Source organism: Colobus angolensis, unplaced genomic scaffold, assembly GCF_000951035.1.
Source record: "Colobus angolensis palliatus isolate OR3802 unplaced genomic scaffold, Cang.pa_1.0 Scaffold293, whole genome shotgun sequence".
In the NCBI taxonomy this organism is placed as follows: domain Eukaryota; kingdom Metazoa; phylum Chordata; class Mammalia; order Primates; family Cercopithecidae; genus Colobus; species Colobus angolensis.
This window is the reverse complement of record NW_012116188.1, coordinates 302187-312173: the sequence shown is the minus strand read 5'-3', so window position 1 is coordinate 312173 and position 9987 is coordinate 302187. Positions and strand designations below refer to the sequence as shown.

Below are 9987 nucleotides of genomic sequence, written 5' to 3'. Positions count from 1 at the left end.
TTTTTTTTGGCAGAGACAAGGTCTCACTACGCTACCCAGGCTAATCTTGAACTACTGGCCTACAGTTATCTTCCTACCTTGACCTTTTAAAGCTCTGGAGCTGTAGGCATGAGCCACAGTGTCCAGCCTTAAAAAAAAAAAATTATCCTTTTTGCTTATCATTTCAAAGAACTCTAGATGGTTACCTAGGGTTGTGGTCAAGGTGCACATCCTTTTGTGAGGATGGACTACTTTGCAGTTCCAGTGGCCAGCTGCTACCCACCAAATTCGTAATTGGGACCCTACAAAAGTCTAAGAAAGAGTATAGTATTGACATAGTATGATGTCAAGGTATATGGATGGGTCTCAAATGACCACTGGAGTAATCCAACCTGTTTGATCACTTTTAGAAACATCTAGAGAGCAAAGGCCAACTCTTTCCTGTGATATAGTTGGTGCTTCTTTTGTGTTTGACTTTTTGAAATAAGCTTAACCAGCAATGGTAGTGTCTATTGTACAAGTCTAAAATAGTGGAGGTGGTAGCGGAATATATACAGTGGGATGGGCCGAGGCTTACAACTTGGCAATGAAGTTTGATTTCCTGTAAATTATCTCTGTGTTTATAACACATTCTATTGCTGTATTAATCCTGGTGGTACAATCTTAGTTATATCAGGAAACTTACCCAGTGCACTTGACTTAGAGATGCAATACCTGTGGGCACCCTTGAAACTTAGAGCCATGTGCTACAGTCTCCAAAGTTCCCTAGAGTAGTCTTAGACTCAGCCCTATCTGTCACCCTAATGGCATAATGACTCCCTCACTGGTCTATAACAGTGTCAGAAATCTGACTAGTAGGAGTTCATTGATTTGGGTTAAGGGGGTGTTTTTTTGTTTTTAAACAGATTTGAAACCAAGTCTTATTCGGAGCCCAAATATTCAAGATCCTTCCACTTCCCCTACACCACAAAACGTAGAGCTGCAGAGCAAGTTGGATGCCCTGGCAACAGGAGTGGGTCTGTCCATTCCCAGGGTGGCTCATACCTCCTGGTGTGGAACTTCGGGAACAGGGGCATCCATCCTAAGGCAACTTCATGGGGCCTTTAGTCTCAGAAGAACTAAAGTTTTCACAGTCTGAAAACAGGTTTTGGGGAAAGAAAACCACAGTATTTTGAAGATGTCTCAATTCATACTGCCATTCTCTTGGGAAAAGTTACACATTGAGTCAACCTCAGTGATTAATTCCCAATCGTAAATTCATTTGTCAAGTTGGCCAGCTGAGCCCACAGGAAAGTGGCCATCCACAATGTCAAGGTTAATAGAAGATGGAGAGGACTAGCTATTTCAGATATTCTCACACTTTAGAGGGCATTAGGATCACCTGGGGAGTATGTCAAATCTCAGATTCCTAGAGGCCACCACACCCTTAATTCTGATTCTGCAGACCTAGTCTGAGATCAAGAAAATTTTATTTTAACACATTTTTCAGGTGAGGTTCCCAGGCTGGTGGTGAGAACTACACTTTGAAAAACACTGGTAAAAACATTGTAGACCCTGTTATAGGAAATATCCAGAACAGGTAAGTCCACAGGGACAGAACACAGATCAGTGGGTACCAGGACTGGGAAAAGAGGAAATGGGAAGTGAATTAATGGGAACAGAGCTTCCTTTTGGGGAGATGAAAAAGTTATGGAACCAGAGAGAACGGATGGATGCGTGCTGTGAATGTACTTAATGACTCTCATTGTATACTTTAAAATGGTTAAAACAGTACATTTTATGTAATGTCTATTTTACCACAAATTTTAAAATAAATAAATAAAAACCCTGCACACATTTAAGACCTCTGCTGCCATCATCACCACTGAGCTGACCAAGTCTATGTTTGATTTGCTTCGTGTTTCTGCATGGTCTCAGCTTTGTGGCTGGTGACTCCATGCAGGTAAATGTGTAAGTCAGCTTAGGAGCTTGAGTCTTTACCCCTGTGTTGTTTGGCTCTTGTGTCTCCATCTTACTTTCTGTGGCCCCCAGATAAGAAGATGGAGAATAATGTATCCATTTGCTCCTTTCAGTTTACTGCAATATGTGGTCATTTAGACGGCACAGGATATCACCAGTGCGGTCCTATTTTATACAAAAATAAGTAGGATGAGACTGTATCTGTAGAGTGAAATTAATACAGTTAATTTGATTAACATGAGACCTTTAAATAATAGAACCTTCACAACAATTGATCATGAGAAGAGGAGCGACTTTGAAAACCTTTTGTGGCACATGTGTGCTGGGTTTCTCACTGGCAACGCAGTTACAATCATTGGCCACTGTAGAGATTAGTCACTTTTATTTTATAATAATCAAGCAATTCAAATCTGCTCACCTTTTCTGTGATGAGTGGCTATCAACAGTATGTTAGCTCACAGATTTTTTAACTTATTTTGAAATCATTTTAGATTGATAGAAAAGTCGTGCAGAGTCCAGAGTCCCACATATCCTTTTCCCAGCTTCCCTAACATGAACATCTTACACGTCCACAGCACGTCTGTCAAGACCAAGAAATTAACATTGGTGTAATGCATTAACTACAGGCTTTATGCAGCTTTCACTCATTTTTCTAATATTGTCCTTTTTCTATCCCAGGATCCAATCCAGGACACTGCATTGTTTTTAGCTCTCATACTTCCTTAGTCTCTTCCAGTCTAGCGTTTTCTCAGCCTTGCTTTTCTTGACTTTGACATACTTGAGGAGTAGCGGTCAGGTATTTTGTGGATGTCCATCCTTTGGGGTTTTATTACTGTTTTCTCATGATTCAAGTGGGGTTATGGATTTGGGGGAAAGAAAACCACAGAGGTGAAGTGCCCTTCTCGTCCCGTCCTATCGGGGGGACCTACCATGACTCATCCCTGGTGAGGTTAACCTGGATCACTTGGCTAAGACAGAGTCCGCTGGGTTTCTTCATCAGAAAGTCCCCATTTTCCCCTTTCTGTATTCTCTCTATGGGAAGCAAGTCAGTCAGTCCAGCCCCTACTCAAAGGGAGAGAATTAAGCTCCATTTCCTGGAGGGGGATTATCTACATAGATTACTTAGAATTCTTCTGTGAGACAGACTTGTTTCTTGTCCTCAGATATTTATTTATTCAGTCATTTATTTATATCAGTATGTCCTCATATATATTTATTTTATTCTGTGTGTTAGAATCCAGTGCGATCATTATTTATTTTGCTGTGCGATTGTCCCAGTTTAGGCCATCGGGGTTTTTCTCAGTTTAGTTCCTGTGTCCCTTAGACGTGTGCCTCCCCCACCCTCAGCATTTCCTTATTCTCTGGCACCAACAACATACTCTAAGCTCATTTTGCATTTTCCCTGACTCAGTCCTGAAATTAGCTTATTTTCTAAGGAGTCCTGGTTTCGTTTTTTACTGGAGAATGAAATGGTATTAGAAGCAAGTCTGTGTGTTGAGAATGCTCATAGCTACTGGAGTGCCACCGTTTCTAGGTAGATGGACAGATTTATATTCATGTCTCCGACTCTAATCCAGTGTCACAGAGTTCAATTCTAGTCTTTTTCTTTTGCTTATTTTTAACTTCTCTCTCTGACAGTGTGAAATCTGGCTCCCATTATCTGCAATTTTTTCCTCATTTGTTTAATGCTAGTTTACATGTAGTTTCAGAATTGCTAACACCCCAGTGAGAAGTGAATTCACCAACTGGAGTACAGTGTTTATGTACAGACTGTTTTGTCTTTAGACTTTAAATATTCAGTCAAAACACTGTTTTCTAAAGTTACCTGGATCCGCATCTCTTTTCCCATGCCTTCAGTAAGGTTATGTCATACGTTTGTAATAGTTAGGTCTTTTCGTCACAGACTAAATTCTATCCTGGTATTCCCCAACATCCTGGATGATTTTTTCAAGTTTACATACAACAAACTTCCCCCGTTGTGGTGTATGGGTCTATAGGTTTTGACAAATTCATGAAGCCGTGTATCCACTACCTTAGTATCATAGAGAACAGTTCCAATGACCTAAAATAAAATAGAATGTGTGTGGTTCTTTTGTAGTCAATTTCTCCTCTAACCCTTGACAATCACTAAACTGTTTTCCATCCCCATAAATTTTTATATATAATACGTAATCTTTTGGGTCTGGCTTCTTTTACTTAGCAAAACGCATTTAAGATTCATCCACATTGTTGCAGGAATCAAATAGCTCATTCCTTTCATTGCTGAATAGTATTCCATTGTATGGATAGATCACAGTTTTTAAATATATTTGCCTGCTAAAGGTCATCTTTGTTGCTTCCAGTTTTCAGTGATTATGAATAAAGCTGCTATAAACATGGGTTAGCTTGCTTTTGTGTGAGTGTAAGTTTTTTATTCACTTGAATAAATACATAGGAGTGTGATTGTCGGTTTATATGATAAGTCTACATTTAATTTTATGAGAAACTGACTAACTGTTTTCCAAAGTGACTATACCACTTTGCATTTCCACTAGTGATAAATCGGAGTTCTTACGGTTCTGTGTATTCATCATTTGGTGTTATCTAATTGATTTTAGCAATTCTAATTAGTGAGAAGTGATATCTAATTGTGGTTTTAATTTACACTTCCCTGGTGACAATGATATTGATCATCTTTTCATATGCCTATTTGTCATTTGTATATCTTCTCTGAAGTATCTGCTTAAATCATTTGCCCATTTGTTTAATTGGGTCATATGCTTGCTTATAGTTGAATTTTAAGAGTCTTTTGCATATTCTGAATACAAGGCTTTCATCAGACATTGATTTGTAAATATTCCTTCCAATCTGTAGCTAATCTTTTCATTCCCCTAAGTGTCTTTCGAAGAGCAAAAGTTTTAAATTTTGATCAAGTCCAACTAATTATTTTTTTCATCCTTCCACGGATTGTGCTTTTGATGTTATATCTAAAATTTCACTGCCAAACCCAAGGTCCTGCAGATTTTTTTATGTTTACTTAAAGAATTTCATTGTTTCACTTTTTACATTTAGCTTTTGATCCATCTTGAATGAATTTTATTTGAGATACAAGGCATGTATTCTTCTATACTTTATGCCTTGCTTTATTTTTGTTGTTATTTTTGTTGTTTTGCACATAGACAGTCTTATTTTAGTATCATTTGTTGAATGGAACATCATCTTTCCATTGAATTTAATTTGCATCTTTATAAAAAGTTAGTTGACTACATATGTGCAGCACTATTTCTAGGCTCTCTATTTTGTTTCACTGTTCTATGTGTCTATCTTTCCACCAATATCATTCTATCTTGAGTACTACAGCTTTATATTAAGTTCTAAATTCAAGTAATATGAGTCCTTTAATTTTGTTCTTCTTTTGAATGGTTTTGCCTATTCTAGTCCCTTTGCCTTTTCACATAAGTTTTAGGATCCTCTTATTGATCTTTTCTAAACAATTTTCTGGGACTTTAAATGGGATTCCATTAAATCTATAGATTAAATCTTAATAATATTGACTCACCAAATTCATGAATATGGTGTATATTTTTAATTTAATCAGGTCTTCATTAATTTTTCATCTGTCTTATAGTTGTCAGCATACACATCCTGCACATATTTGGTTAGGTTTAAATTTAAGTACTTCATTTGTGTTTGTGTACTATTGTAAATGTTTTTTTATTTCAAATTCTTATTTTATATTCCTAGTATACAAGACTGTAAATGACTTTTGTATATTTACATTGTATCTGAAAACTTGCTAAACAAGCATTTTTGAAAAAGGAAAAGACAATCCATCTCTATTTTCTCACTGATTGTACAATCCCTATTTCAAAACATTTTGAAAAAGAGGTTTGAGGGAATAATCTATACATTTTCTCATATTATAGACAGTTCACAAGAAAAGGCTCACAAAAGGCTTCTGAGGATAAACAAAAAAGACCCTCAAGAAGCTTGAAATAACAAAAGTTGAAATTAAACTCTGCTGAATTATGTTTCATCTCTAATATTGACAAATATTGAAACATTTGATAACACAGTGTGCTATCTTCCTGATACAAGCCCATGTGAAAGGCAATTTGGCAAATATCTAGCAAAATTACAAAATTATACCCTTTGATCCAGCAAGATATTCTTGCAAAGGTACAACTGACATATGTGCAAAATTACTGGCTGCAATATGTTTATAATAAAAGTATAAAATAAGTGTGCATCAATATGAAGTTGGCTATGTTATGTTGTATGTGCACAATGTAATACTACATGAATTTAAAAATAGATTTCAACAAAACCTTTGCATTATTGGCAGATGGAATTTAAGAAAATATAACGATTAGTTAGGTGCAGCCAACAATAAACTTCTACTTAGATCTACATATTCCAATGAGAATTCATTTTAAACGTGTCACTAAATTTGAACATTGAAATAAATAGACTTTGAAAACAGCTCTTTAGTTACTGATTCACAAAGTGTTAAACCAAATTTTTCAAAAATAATAAAATCATGTTATTACAAAAATATTTTATTAATAATAATTTGACTATAGCAAAGAAATGTGCTGTTAATAAGTTTTTAATGTTAATTTCACCTCTATGTCATTAATTTTCAAATTTTAGTTTTGTGTATGTTGATAATTTACGTAGCATATTAGTACAGAGGTACAGAAGTATGATTTATAATGTAAAGTCCATCTAAAGAGGATACAAGCTTAACTTCCTTTATTAATGAAATTTGTGATAAAGTTTGCAGACTGTTGCCTTAAAGAAGAACTGTCAGTTGGACGGGAGGCCCTGGCCAAGTTATGTAGTGAGGAGGTTTATTGAGGGGAAAAGAGAAAAACAAGAGGTATTGAGGCCCCAGAACACAGTTATCACCTGCCTCAGAACACAAGCATGCAGGATGATACAGCTTTTAGTCCCAAGAAGTAGAATTCTAGCATCTCTAGGTGGTGAGAAACAAAGGATTAAGAATTTTTCTTTCTCTGACATTCTAAAGAATAGTTCTTGAGCTAGGAAAGGATTACTTGCGCCTTGTGAGAATCAGACATGGCTTCAGGGGATACAGGATGCTCACCTGAGCTGCCAGTCACCGACTGAGTAAGTGGAGCAGTGTTTCTTCCGCAGACTCACCTGAGAAATCGGCCTCTGGGGCAGGCACCGGGAATCTGCCTTTTCAGTAAGACCTGAATTACTCTTATGAAGCCACTTGTCCCTGAGAACCAGCAATGGCAGGTTCTTGAAGGATGTGGAACATGATGCTTGGGGTTATAAATGCTGCAGGTTTTCTTTTCACTTGTTTGAAATCAGTAAAATTCTAAGGTAGGGGATGGAAACCAACTTTATTTGCATCTTTTTTTTTTAGACAGAGTCTCTCATTCTGCTGCCCAGGCTGGAGTGCAGTGTCACAATCATGGTTCATTATAGCCTCAACCTCCCAGCCTCAAGTGATCCTTCCACCTCAGCCTCCCAAGTAGCTAGAACCACAGGCGCACACTACCATGCCTGGCTAATTTTTGTATATTTTGTAGAGACAGAGTCTACCTTTGTTGGCCAGGCTGGTCTCAAACTCCTGGTTTCAAGCAATCTGCCTGCCTCAGCCTCCCAAAGTGCTTAGATTACAGGTATCAACCACCATGCCTGGCCTTAGCTCTGCATCTTAAACTTTGTTTGTCTGTCCCTCACAGCTTAGCACAGTGCTGTACACCACAGACTGGCATGCTTTCTCTGAAAAGAGCCAGATAATAATATGTTAAGCTTTGTGGTCTATGCAGCCTCTAACACAATTACTCAACTCTGCCACTGTAGTTGGAAATCAGCCACTAAAGATATATTACCAAATGGGTGTAGCTATGTTTCAATCAAAGTTTACATACAAAAGCGGGCCTGGTTTGCCCACCCTTGCTATTCATGTTTGTAATGTACATACCCCTCATGCAATGCCGTTCCTTACCTTATTGCTTAGTCACCTTAAAGCCGCACTTGTTACTTGGTGCGGTGGCCTTGCTGATGACTACTTATCCCTGTTTTGGGCCCAGCCTTTCAATCCAGCCCCAGGGAGAGAAACTAATGACTGAAGAAGTTTCTAGGCAAGTGCAGAAAATGACACGGGATGAACATATGGATGAACATCAAGTTCAGGATCCCGAGCAGGTGTCAGAAATTTCACTTCACCCCATCCCAGCAAGGCTGCTGTATTTGGGGAAGACATTATTTCAAGAGGGGAGGAGATTGTGGAAAATCAGTAGGCAGCAGGAGACAGCTCTCTTGATCCTACTCCCATTTCAGATGCTTCCCTGGGGGCCTCTTTATTGCCCCTCTGCTCCCCCAGGTGCTTTCCTCCTTTCGTGAGGCATCGTCATCTATCCCTCTTGCTCCCCAGTCAGGCGCCAGACTTTTAGGAGGCCCCCCAGAGCGCTGGTGGTGAAGCCTAGCAAAGCAATGCATTTGCCATCTAAGATAAAACACTGGTACTTTGGGCTGAGCATGGTGGCTCACATGTTATCCCAGCACTTTGGGAGCCCAAGGTGGGCAGATCACGAGGTCAGGAGTTCGAGACCAGCCTGACCAACAATATGAAACCTCATCTGTATTAAAAATACAAAAATTAGGCAGGCGAGGTGGCACACACCTGTAATCCCAGCTACTCAGGAGGCTGAGGCAGGAGAATCACTTGAACCTGGGAGGGAGAGTTTGTAGTGAGCCAAGATGGCACCACTGCACTCCAGCCTGGGTGACGGAGCAAGAGACTCCATCTCAAAAAAAAAAAAAAAAAAAAAAAAAAAGCACTGATACTTTGGAAGCAACACTCCCACTTTTGGAACTGAATCAAAAAAGAAAAGGAAAGAGTAGGTGCTTAATCTTCACCCTTCGATAAACCCTGAACAATAAATCTTAAAGTTTTCCACACAGGCATCATCTCTGCGTGAAATGGGGTGTCTCTTTCTACACATCCAGTTGACCCTTGAACAAATGTAGCGGTCAGGGACGCCAACGCCTGCTCAGTTGAAAATCTGCATGTAATTTTTTACTCCCCAGTAACTTAACGGCTTCATAGCCTACTGCTGACTGGAAGCCTTATTGATAACATAAACGCCAATAAACACATATTTTGTATGTTCTCTGTCTTCTAGACTGGATTCTTCCAATAAAGGAAGCTAGAGAAATGAAATGTTATTAAGCAAATCATAAGGAAGAGAAGATGTATTTACTATTTGTTAAGTGGAAGTGGATCATCATAAAGGCCTTCACCCTGGTTGTCTTCACACTGAGCAGGCTGAGGTGGAGGAGGAGGAGGAGGAGGGGGAGGGGTTGGTCTTGCTGTCTCAGGGGTGGCAGAGGCAGAAGAAACTTCAGGTATAAATGGACCCACGCAGTTCAAACCTATGTTGTTCCAGGGTCAGCAGTATAGGGAATGTTTCACCCTTGTAGTCTATTCTTTATTCATATGTTAAAATAGAAATCCTGAAAATGCCCCCTGTGGTTTTCACCTGGATGTGTATTAAGAAGTGTTAATTTTTTTGCTTGCTTAACCCTGAGAACACAGCATTGACCTGAAAGTTACTGTATGGAAAAGCACTAAGGAAACAGCCTTCAGTCGTTTTCCTTCCCTGGACTGTAGAGTGGCCGGTTTTGCCTGATGGTGGCTCCGAATGACCAAAGTGACAGGCAGCATCTAGGCAGGGCTGTGCACAGTCACCACCGCTGGGTTTCAAAGTTCCCGAATCAAGATCGTCTGACTCGGTCTCCGCTCTTTGGCAGGTTCTGTCTCCAGCAGGCTTTGAGGATGAAGGCTGCGGGTATTCTGACCCTCATTGGCTGCCTGGTCACAGGCGCTGAGTCCAAAATCTACACGCGCTGCAAACTGGCAAAAATATTCTCGAGGGCTGGCCTGGACAACTACTGGGGCTTCAGCCTTGGAAACTGTGAGATTCTTTCTTTCTTCCTCTCTCTGTCCTTGGCCTCTCCCCTGAGATGTTGAAGTCCTGGCCACACTCCCTGCTGTGTCTTCCCAGCTAACCATGCTCCGCCCTCACC

At 39.5% G+C, this 9987-nt stretch overlaps 1 pseudogene across 1 annotated transcript in view; it reads left to right on the top strand.

Annotated features, from left to right (window-relative positions):
• Positions 1 to 222: 222 nt before the first annotated feature.
• The window catches only part of LOC105516890, a 29859-nt pseudogene continuing 20094 nt past the window's right edge, over positions 223 to 9987 (top strand). Inside the window, exons 1-3 of the transcript XR_001002571.1 lie at positions 223 to 269; positions 6967 to 7129; positions 9712 to 9875. The product of XR_001002571.1 is annotated as a lysozyme-like protein 1 (transcript). The remainder of the gene's footprint in view (positions 270 to 6966; positions 7130 to 9711; positions 9876 to 9987) is intronic.